General features: G+C 38.0%; 1 protein-coding gene across 1 annotated transcript in view; it reads left to right on the top strand.

The window, feature by feature from the left end:
* The window catches only part of NT5DC1 (5'-nucleotidase domain containing 1), a 123,996-nt gene that overhangs the window by 35,256 nt on the left and 77,721 nt on the right, over positions 1-11,019 (top strand). The gene's annotated exons all lie outside the window — the stretch shown is intronic.

Genomic DNA, 11,019 nt, shown 5'->3' with positions numbered 1-11,019 from the left:
CTTTGCTAAGTTTCTGGCAGACTTCTTTCTTCCACACTTTCATTGCAGTACTTTACCCCTGAGGCACTCAAGTCATTTCGAGTGTCTTTTTGTTTGTTTGCTTGTGCACCAATAGTTTACAGATACTTTAGGGGAAATATATTTAGGCAAGTCATGCAGAGAGTGTCAATGCTGCTGAAAAACTGGGAGCTGGCAGGAGCATGAGAGGAATTTCTTTGAAATGTGAAATAATCCCTGGAAAACAAAAAAACCTATTAAATAATATACAACACCTTTAATACCTTCTCCAATTTCTGGGGATCGGGAATGCTAAGAAAAGATCAGAAAAAAAAAAATTGCATTGACAAAAGAATGTTAATTTTACAAATGTAATGGGGCTAATGGACATAATTCTGTCATGTTCTGTCTAGAACTGCTTTGGAATATTTAAATTTATACTGGATTCTCTTTTAGAAACAGAAAGGAAGACCTCAGTGTAAAGTTTTGTGTTATCTAAGAAAACAATCTGTGGTTTCTGGAGAACTTGATTAGAAGCTGTTGCAATGATATTATCTTTCAGTCAGTCACTTAAGAATAAATGATTTTTAGAACTAAGGATCTAATTCAACTTGAAATAGCTTAACATCTACTTGTGCATTTATGTCATGTGCCTGCCCTTTTCAATTGTGCGTGGAAGGCACATAAGAATATCTTTTGTTCTTTGTCTCTACTTTCTCTGTCTTCAGTGCTATTTGCCATCCTCTGAGAAATTAAACCAGTGCTTTGGAGAAGTTTTAATTTACAAGCACAGCAGCTTCAGGGTTGCTGTCTTTTCCCCATGGGGTTTCTTATCTTTTTAATCCCAATCATTTACAGTTTGTTTTGGAGGTAAGTATTGCAATGTTTCCAGCAATGTGGTGGTTTTTTTTGTTTTTTTTTTTTTTAATACAGGTTTTACCTTTTGAAGTGCAAAAATAATGGCAAAGATAGTAAGAACTGTGTTTTAAATTCTGTTTTCACAAGATCTGGTGTTTGTCGTCTTTAGTTTGTGACAAAATATTTGCCCTGTATTTTAGTGACTGTCCTTCAATATTAGGTCTTAGAAGTGTTTATATACTCTATAATTTGAAGCTGAGTGGACTATTAATTTTGTGTACTTCTATATAAGTTTCAGAATAATCTTTTAAAGGACTGTAAATATGGTTACAGGTATCAGTGTCTATGTGGGGGCATCCCTGTGAGGGGGAAAACCAATTTCTGAGATGTTTTTGGGATGTGGTCATTACGGCATTTAACTATATAGAAAGGATCAGACTTTTAAAGCTGTTCACATATGACTTCACTCCTTAAGTAATCAGAATTAGACATTATTTTTTTTTAGGGTTAGATATCCTTTTTATCAACATCCTTTTTCTGTTTTTTGTTCTCTTTTTTCTGCTTTTGTTTCCTCGTGGATATTGTCATTAGGCAGATATTATTTTCATGTGCACATAGCTCTAGCTTTTCTTCATGCCCTCCCATGCTGGGAATCTTGGATGCCAATGTCACTTATATGAACACTGATGTTTTAATGGCAATAAATTAAATGGTAAGTACAGGTGATCATACATCAGTAAAAGGAGTAGATTGTTACCTTTTAACTAGAAATGTGCCACACATTTCATGCACAGAATACGTAAGCAATGTATTTTATAAGTGAAGTATTTTCTCTGCCTCTCAGTTATCTTTTTCTATGTGTTTCTTTCCATCTTCCACACCTTTGGCCTTGCTGTGGTCTTCTCTATGTATTTGATGCTTTCTTGTACTATTAAACGTGTCCTAGCTATGGTGTTTAGTATGGCGTGAGTGAAAGAATTTACTGCTGTGCCATTTATCAGCTCTTCAAACTTCAGAAGCTCTTTTGAGACAGCAGCATGAGTAGGGTTGCAGTCTTTTTCTGAGAAAACAAGCCTGGGCTGAGTAGGAGGTCAATTTTTAAAGCTTTCTGGTTGGAAAAGAGACTTTCAAATAGTAAGAAACTGCTGCATTCTTCAGTATACTCTTGCTGTGAATTGTCTGACTCCAGTGACATAGAATTGCTACTTTTAAATAGAACAATTTAACTAGCACATGGTTTAGAACTTATTTTAGTTTATTTACACACCAATTCAAAAACGGTATATCCAAAATTCAATATTTAGCATTAGACCACAGCAGATGCTAGTCTGTCTGTTGAGTCACTTTAGAATGTGTTCCTATAAAATTGCAACCTGAGACACGAGGATGATTAGAGGGCTGGAGCACTTGTCCTACAGAGAAAAGCTGAGGGAGATGTGTTCGTTCAGCCTGGAGAAAGCTCCAGGAAGACCTCATTACAACCTGTCAGTACTTAAAGGGAGCTTCTGATCAGGAGTGAGGCCCATGTTTTTATGTAGTCTGATAGAGATAGAATAAGGGGAGGTGGTTTAAAGCCAAAAGGAGGTTTAGTTTGGATGTAAGGAAAGAATTTTTCACTTACAGGGTTGTTAGGTACTGGAATACATTCTCCAGAGAAGGTATGCCCTATTCCTGAAGATATCTAAGGCCAGGTTGGATGGGGCCCTGGGCAGCCTGGTCTAGCGGCTGGCAGCCCTGCCCATCGCAGGGTCTTGGAACTGAACGGGCTTTAAAGTCCCTTCCATACCAAGCCATTCTACAATTCTATGAAAAGTCAACAATCCCAAAATGTGAGAAATAATCACTACCTACTTAAGGTGAAAGCTTTTTTATTTTCTAAATTTGTTACTATAATTTCCTCTCATGCTGAGAACAGAATTTTCACTGTTTAATCTTAGAAGTGTATCTTTCTCATTTAGAGCAGAAGGTCAATTTGAGTTTGAATACTAGTCTGGATGTATGGTGTAAAAATCAAATTCTATATTTCATTCTTTCTTCCTGTGCACACAAAAGAAAAGAAAAGCCTTCTTGCCTCTGAGATCTGAGAAGCTGCAGTGACTCACGCTTCTGGTGAAGTGTTGCTGCTGTGATGACAGCACAAAAATGCTGTTTGCTCATTAGATCAGCTTTGGAATTCAGGGCGTTTTTCTTTTGTTTATGTCCCTGAACTTGACTGGAGTTTCTTCCAGCAGGAAAAACGTGTGGATGTTATCGTATGCCTCTCTTTTGAGGTTTCTTTTTGCAGTTGCTCAGTCACTTATTTTCTTTTAGATTTAAACTTGGTGAGAGTGAATAGACTTCTTGCTGTCTGAGAATTCACTACCAGCTTTCATAGTAATTCTCTAGAGTCTTGGCACGTGTCTCCAGCTTGTTCTTCCTCGAGCAAAACATAATTTTAAGTATTTGCAATGGATAAAGTCAGAATGGGTCATTACAATAATCCATTCTGACTATTGTAACACAAGCCAGAGCTTGTCCAGTAGCTTCTTTATCTGCCTGAAGCTTGTATTTTAAATGAGAATGTATATTTAAAGGCATAATATCCTAGCCTTTATTTAGCTATGTATTGCTCTGGTTTCTTCACACACTGCTTTTGATTCTCAAGAAGAGAATTCCTATTTCACATCGCACAGAGAAGCTACTTTTAGATTGGCTGTCATCATATCTTTCAGATGTGTGGCATAGTTTTTTTTTTTTCTTTTAAATTTGAATTTGATATTAGAGATTTGTGCAATATTGCTTTAGTATTTTAATTTTGCAAAATTAATTATACTGTCCTGTTTTGATTTATAATTGTCCTGTTTTGATTTAGGAGGCTCTAAGTCTCTGGAACTGTTATAGTTAAGCTACAGGAGCTTAAATTAGAGGTCTACACCATCATCACTTGTTTCAGATTCTTTCTGTGCTCTGGAAAGCAGTGGAAGTCCAAAGAGTTACTGAAGTGTCTGTTTCTTTCAACTTTTATAACTCAACCAAAGCTAGTATTATCAGACTGTTGTTCCTATCTCTTTCCTTTCAAATAACAGTGGAATAGTAATGGTAGGAACTCCAAAATGTGCGGTGTCCAGAGAAGACTTTGAGTTTGGAGATCTTCCCCAAACCATGGGGATGTGCCAGTGAATGTGAATGTGCCAGTCTGCTTCTTGCAGTGTACATACTAGAACTTCTGTTCCTCCACCCCTCAGCTTCTGTGTTGACAAGACCCCCCTATCCAGCTATAGCCTTTGCAATTACTTGTACCAAATTTGCTGTGGGCTGGCATGAGGTCAGTGTACACACCCATCTGAGAATAACCTGACATACCACAGCTCCATTTGGAAAGAAGAATTTGCATCTCCACAATTAACAAACCACTTTACTCCATACGCATATTCCAGGAATTAGTTTCTGTAGGAAAGGTGCAAGCTTGTACCTCAGATCTGCTCCTAGAACTTCCTCAAAGCTTGGTTTCCATATGTGGTTTCTTTCTGGTGGCCCCAGGCCATAGGAGTGTTTAGATACATGACTGTTTATGTCAGGAGATTTGGTCCCTCCTTATCTGAGTTTGATCGAGAGGTCATTGAAAATGTTGCAAAAATTTGCAGTGGTCAGTGTTAATTTTTACATAAAGCCATACTGTGAAATACCAAGTCACGGGGGAAAAAAAAGCACTTTTACTTTAATGAGGTTTAACAGATAAATTCTATAACTTCTTTAGGAATTCATGTCTTACAATGTATGATTTTCTAAAGCTATGTTTTTTTGCAGTTTTTAAGACAACTTCACTATCAATAAAAGCACCTGGAAGAAGCCTTCTGTTGTTTATCCTAGATACTACTGCCTTTTTTTTTTTTTTTTTTTTTTACATTTACTGAAATCTAGTCATTTGTCAGGTTTCTAGTTCACAGTCTGTGTGTTTTTAAATACCTGCTTTCTTGTCAGATGACTTTTTTGCTAAGTTTATTATCATTTAAGCTGTTATCTTATTCTGAATAATCTAACTGATTTTGTGAAGAAATGTGTGGTACGTTTAAGTGTTTTATTATATACTGTGTTGTTGGATATGGAGGTCTCCATCTTTTAGGACTATTTAAGCATGTTTTGGTGCCTGAATGCTTTTGATGATATTGTTCTTCATTCATAGGCTGTTTGCGGATCACACAAATATCTGCCCAGTATGTTATCTCATCAATTTTATTAGGAGCCATGTTATTAACTTTGGGCAGCAGAAATGCTGTGGTGTCTTCATAGAGTAACTTGGGTTGAAAGGGGCCTTAAAGATCACCTAGTTCCAACATCCCCTTCGTGGGCAGAGTTTATTACCTCCTAGATTAGGCTGCCCAGGTCCCCATCCAGCCTGGCCTTGAATGCCTCCAGGGATGGGGCATCCACAGCTTCTCTGAGCAGCCTGTGCAAGAGTCTCACCACCCTTGGAAAGAAGAATTTCCCCATAACATCAAATCTAAATCTCTTTTTCTTTGGTTTAAAATGGTTTCCTCTCATTCAGACTGCATGAAAAGTTAATTTCCCTCCTGATTATAAGATCTCTTTAAGTACTGAAAGTCCACAATGAGGTCCCCTGAGACACTTCTTTTTTTCAAGATGAATAAGCCCAGCTCCTTCAGCCTTTCTTTGTAAGAGAGGTACTCCATCCTTCTGATCATCTTTGTGGCCCTCTTTTGGACCTGCTCCTACAGCTTCACATCTTTCTTATCTTGAGGTTCCAGGCCTGGGTGCAGTACTCCAGGTGGGGCCTCAGAAGGGCAGAGTAGAGGGAGACAATCACAATCCTCTTCTATTGGCCTTTCCTCTTCTGACACAGCCCCTTTTGGGCTGCAGTTGTACTCTGCTGGCTTGTGTAGAGCTTTTTGTCCACTAGGTCCCCCAAGTCCTTCTCCTTTAGGCTGCTCTTAATGTGTTCTTCTCACGGTCTGTACATATATCTGGGATTGCCCTGACCCAAGTGCAATGCCTTGCAGTTGGCCTTTAATCTTATTAGGTTCATACAGGCCCTCTTTTCAAACTTCCTTCATTCCTCTGGGTGGCATCTATTCCTTCTATTGTGTCAACTGCACCACTCAGCTTGGTGTTGTCTGCAATCTTTGAGTGTGCTTAATCCCAACAAATTAATTTGTTGAAGATCATCGGTCCTAAGACAGGCTCCAGGGTAATGCCACTTGTCAGTGGCCTCCATGTGGTCATAGAGCCATCTACCACAACTCTTTGGCTGTGACAATCCAATTCTTTATCCACCAAATAATCTACCAAATCTTTTTTTTTTTTTTTTTTTTTTCCAGTTTAAAGATAAGGATGGGGTTTGGGACCTCATTTGAGGCCTTACTGGAGTCATGATGGATGACATCAGTTGCCTTTCCTTTATCCTCCAGTACAGTCAGGTGTGATCTGCTCTTGATGAAATTGTTGGATGTCCCAGATTACGTCTTTGTTTCACAAACATAGCTTTCACCTTAACATAGCTTTCAGAAGGATCTGCTCCATGGTCGGTCTTATGCACAGAGATAAAGCTTACTGACCTGTAGTTCCCCAGGTCTGTCTGTCTTTCTTTCCTTCTTGAAAACAGTAGTGATGTTTCCCTTTTTCCAATCATGTCTGTCAGGCAAAGTTCCCAGTGATTTTTTTCATATATGAAGGAGAGTGTTTTGGCAGCTATATCAGCCAGTTCCTTAAAGGCCTCATGGACTTATATATGTTCAGTCTCATGAGATGGTCTCAGGCTTGCTCTTCTGTTACAGTGGGAGGGATTTTTTTTCCCACATCCACTGTCTAGACATTCAGAGATGTGAAAAGCCTGTCTGCTAGTGAAGACTGAGTCAAAGAAGACATAGCATACCTCAGCCTTTTCCATGTCTGTTGAAGCCAGTTTTCCCCCCTCAGGTGAGGGGAGGAAAATCAGAGGAAGTACACTGTACACTTTCCTTTGCCTGTCTCTTATGACCAATGTATTAAAAGAATCCCTTATAATTTTTTCACGCCCCTCACCTAGTAGAGGCTTTCCCAGTTTCATCTCTGCACATCCAGACAGCATCCCTGTATTTTTCCCAGTCCACACATCACTGCTTCTACTGCCTTTTTGTGTCACTATTTTCTCTTAGTTTGACCAGCAGGTTCTTGCTCAGCCATGCTAGTTACTTGCTTCCTCCGCTTGTTTTCCTGTATTGGGGCACAGGAAGCTCTTGTTCTCTCAGACAGGTTTCCTTAAAGAGTTGCCAGTTTCATTAATTCCTTCATGTCTAAGGAGATTTTCCCAGTGGATCTCACCTTAAATAGCCTGAAGTTTGCTCCCCTGAAATTCAGGGTCCTGACTTATCTTTTTGCCAGGCCCATCCTCCTTGTAATTGTTCCTCTTGATTTCTGTTGTTTAGAAGTCATTCCTCTCTCTCGTGCTGGTGTTCAATTGAAAGATCCTCATTTTCTTTTTCACAAGCCAAATAATAGCTTGCTTATGCAAGGCATATATCTTTCATTATGTATCTCATTGTGCTTCTGAATAGCTTCACATATGTTCTATCTTTTGGTTCTTGTTCTCATGGTCTAATGTATGAATGATCCATATAGTATGAATATAGTTGGCTGATAAATTGCAGTGGTGGGTAGGCCTGAACTGTTCTCATACCCTTACTCTCTGTGACAAAGTCTTTGCATTTTCAAGTATTTCCTTCCATCTCACCAGAAAAAAAATAATAATTAAAAAAAGAAAATCTGTGATGGATTACCTCAGCCTCATAAAAAGACAAAATGTTCTCAGAAAGTATTTTTTTTGCCCTTGCAGGATATCTTGCTTAATAATGTATTTGTTTCAATATTAGAAAACCAAGTAAAGCAGTTTTGAGCAAAGTAATCATGTTTTGAGTAATCTTAAAGAATGCTTTTAAATATAGATGTCCATTAGCTCATTTGTTGCACCTCTAAAGAGGGTTGTTCTCAAAAGCAAAATTAGAAGTAGTTTCAAAATTATTTCACTAAAACTCATCTCATGTACAAACAGTAGAAAACAAAGTGACAAACTGTACTGCTCACCAGAAAAGATGTCTAGACTGACCCCCTGCATTTGTGAGTAGTTTGTTGGATCCTGACTTTGTCCATGTTTATGAAAGTCCTGCCCATGTCAAAGGCTTTCTATTAGAATAGTCTGCTAAAATAGTCTGAAGTGTTTCTTTCAAGCTGGAAAATGAATTTAAACAGGAAGGACTAAGGTAGAAATAAAGCTGTGGTAGTAAATACGAGTCATCAAAGGAATGCTGTGAAGACTGGCAGGTCCAAAGCCTACATGACCTACATGAGGTATTTCACTATTTCTATTGACAGATGCTTGACTGAACTTGCATCTGGCAAGTTCTGAGAGTCACCAAAACAACTTTTTTTATTTCAGCCAGAAGAGTGAATATAAAACCCTTTCTGTGACTTGCCAAACACACACAAATGGATTTGGGATGCTGATTTCTATTTCAGACTGTGGTAGCATGTTGTACTTTTCCTTTGAGTGTCATTGTTAACTCTTTATGAGTGCATATTCCAGTATAAATTTCCAGTTGACTCCAGCAGGCTTGCGGGGCTTCCATATGAATTACCAGGAGGTTGCCACTTCTTCAGCAGCTGCAGATTTATGGGAGGATACACTCAGCATATTTCATGTCTTTGGCCAGATGCACAAAAGCATATCCTCCTTTGTGATATTTGGGGCACTGGACATATCTATGCAGCTGGCAACAGAAAAATTGGCCGTGACTGGTAGCTTCAGGAGTGCTGCAATGCACTGATACATGCATTAGCTAGGGGACATCCGTGCTAGTGCAGCTAAACTGCTTCTAGAGTGCCACTGCTGTGTATGCAGCCAGCTCAGGTTGGACGCAGGATCTGCTTGCACCTGCCTGTGTAGATGTTTCTGCTGTGTTCAAACCCTTGTGTAGAACTGCCAGTTCTGGTCACCTAAAAATGAGTTATCAAATTACAGCAAAAGGAAATAGTGATGCTGTTATATAGAATAAAAGAAGAGTGGAAAAAGAGTGCTGCTGGAAGAGGAAAAAAACTTTTGTGCTGAAGTATTTCCGTCAAAATGCCAGAGCATACAAATCTGAGAATTGGCAAGAACCTCCTCCATGCAGCAGTTCTCAGTGGAAAGCAGCTTTGGATCTGGATGATTGAGGAGGCTGGAAATCCTATTGTATGTACTTAGAATTTTGAACAGAAGATGTTCTTAATCTGAACTGAGAAACGTGGTAGTTAATATGTGGCAAATGCTAATGTTTGTAGCAAATATGCATAATCTATTAAGTAGTAGGCTATGAATCTGGAGAGGGCAATTTTGGTATTTGTTACACTGTGTTCCTAGAACTTCACTTGGTGATTGGGTGTTTTTAGAGAAAGTAAAAGATAAATATTTCCACACCCATGGAAAAGCAGATATTTTCCTTTAAGTGGAGAACATCTGTTGTAGTTATATATGAAGCACTGGCTTCTGAGAAATCGGAGTTACTGTTTTTACAAACAGTAAAGGCTGAAAAGACAAAGAGAGTCCTTATGAATAAAAGCTGCTTTTCTATGTAAAAAAATGAATGCTTCCTTTATATCAACAGAGATTTTACCTCCGCTGATGTTTAAAAAACAAAAAATGAACAAAAAAACCCATAGATTTATCACCAAGAAAAATGCTAGAGCAGTTTTCTTTCCTCATTTTAAATAGATGTTGTTTGTTCTGGAAATGTAAGTATGTCAACAGATACTGCTCTCTACATACCAGACAATGTAAGCAGCTAAATATTTGTGTAAGTGACATTAGGTAGCATTACCCTTTGTATCCCAGCAAGGCGAGTTCAGATAATAGTAAGATCCACCTTCTTTAGCCCAAAAGTTGACTCATGCTTTTATTTACTGATTCAGCTGAACAAGTACTGTTTACAGCATGCAAGCGGCCCCATGTAATCACACAAACCACTCACGTGACTCAGAGAGCAATTATCTTTTTGGTTAGTATGGTAATACTTTTTTCCTCTGTAAAGAAGCTCGAGTCATGGAAAGCAGCTTCTTTTATCTTTTAAAAATGTTTAATGCTGTAATGATGGAAGCAATATTGTGGGCCTGATGTGAAACAGTAGGAGCCTCCTAATGTGAGCTAGGAGGAGTATTAACTATTATTATTATAAGGTAAAAATTTGGGAACTCAGAAGTGAATTTAATTAAAAAAAAAAAAAAATCCAAGCTAGTCAGTCTTGGCAACTTTATTTTTAGTTGTTCTAACTAAATACATACAGATATACATTGGAAAATGACTGAACAGGTAATACCTATTGCCATGCAAACTTTCATACTTGCAACATTGGCTTAAACTGTGGGGGTTTTTTTAATACTAGTCTGACTTAACTCAGTGCCAATGCCACTGTAGGCACTGATATGAAAATAAATGTATGAAAAGGAGATGTTCAGTGCTGCTATGACTTAATACCTGTTCAATCACTGTGCTAACTAGTTTTTTCTGAAAATAATTTCCACTTAAGTTATGCATAGTTTTTACCTTGTCAGGGATTAGTCAAAACTTCCAAAGCAGCATCAATTACAGTGCTAGTAAGGTAAAGTTAGTTATTAAATTTTGGCATTACATTCATCAGTAACTATATTTCTTCTGTCCTCCGCAGTGGAAGGAAATCTATATGACGTTCCAAAATAATTCAAAATATTTTGTTTGGAAAACTTATTAATATCTTAGTCTCCAAAACCCTGCTTCATCTAAATATTATGACAGGCCAGGAAGTTTGTGGCTCAGTTTCATCATTTTTCATATGTTATTTGCTCTTACTGAAAGCAAATTGAATATTATACGTGTGTGTGTGACATACATACATAGAGAAATAAAGGTCAACCTTCAATCTTGAAAAGATGACAATTAGCAAATATTTTGCCATCACTGATTTAGCCATTCCAACTTTGTTATATATGGTCAACTTGTAAATGTCTTTCAAAACTGCCCTTTCCCCATGAAATGCAACATGTTTACTTTGGATGCAGGAGCTTAGAGAGGTGGACAGTGCCAAGCTAGTTTATTAAAGTGGGTGGGGCAGACTAGTGTTACTTATTTATTTGAACTCAAAGTGTGTGTGTATATATATGTATATGTATATATATATATATGTA

Source organism: Phasianus colchicus, chromosome 2 (assembly GCF_987193195.1).
Source record: "Phasianus colchicus chromosome 2, bPhaCol1.hap1.1, whole genome shotgun sequence".
Classification (NCBI taxonomy): Eukaryota; Metazoa; Chordata; class Aves; order Galliformes; family Phasianidae; genus Phasianus; species Phasianus colchicus.
This window is presented reverse-complemented; position numbering and strand designations above follow the sequence as displayed.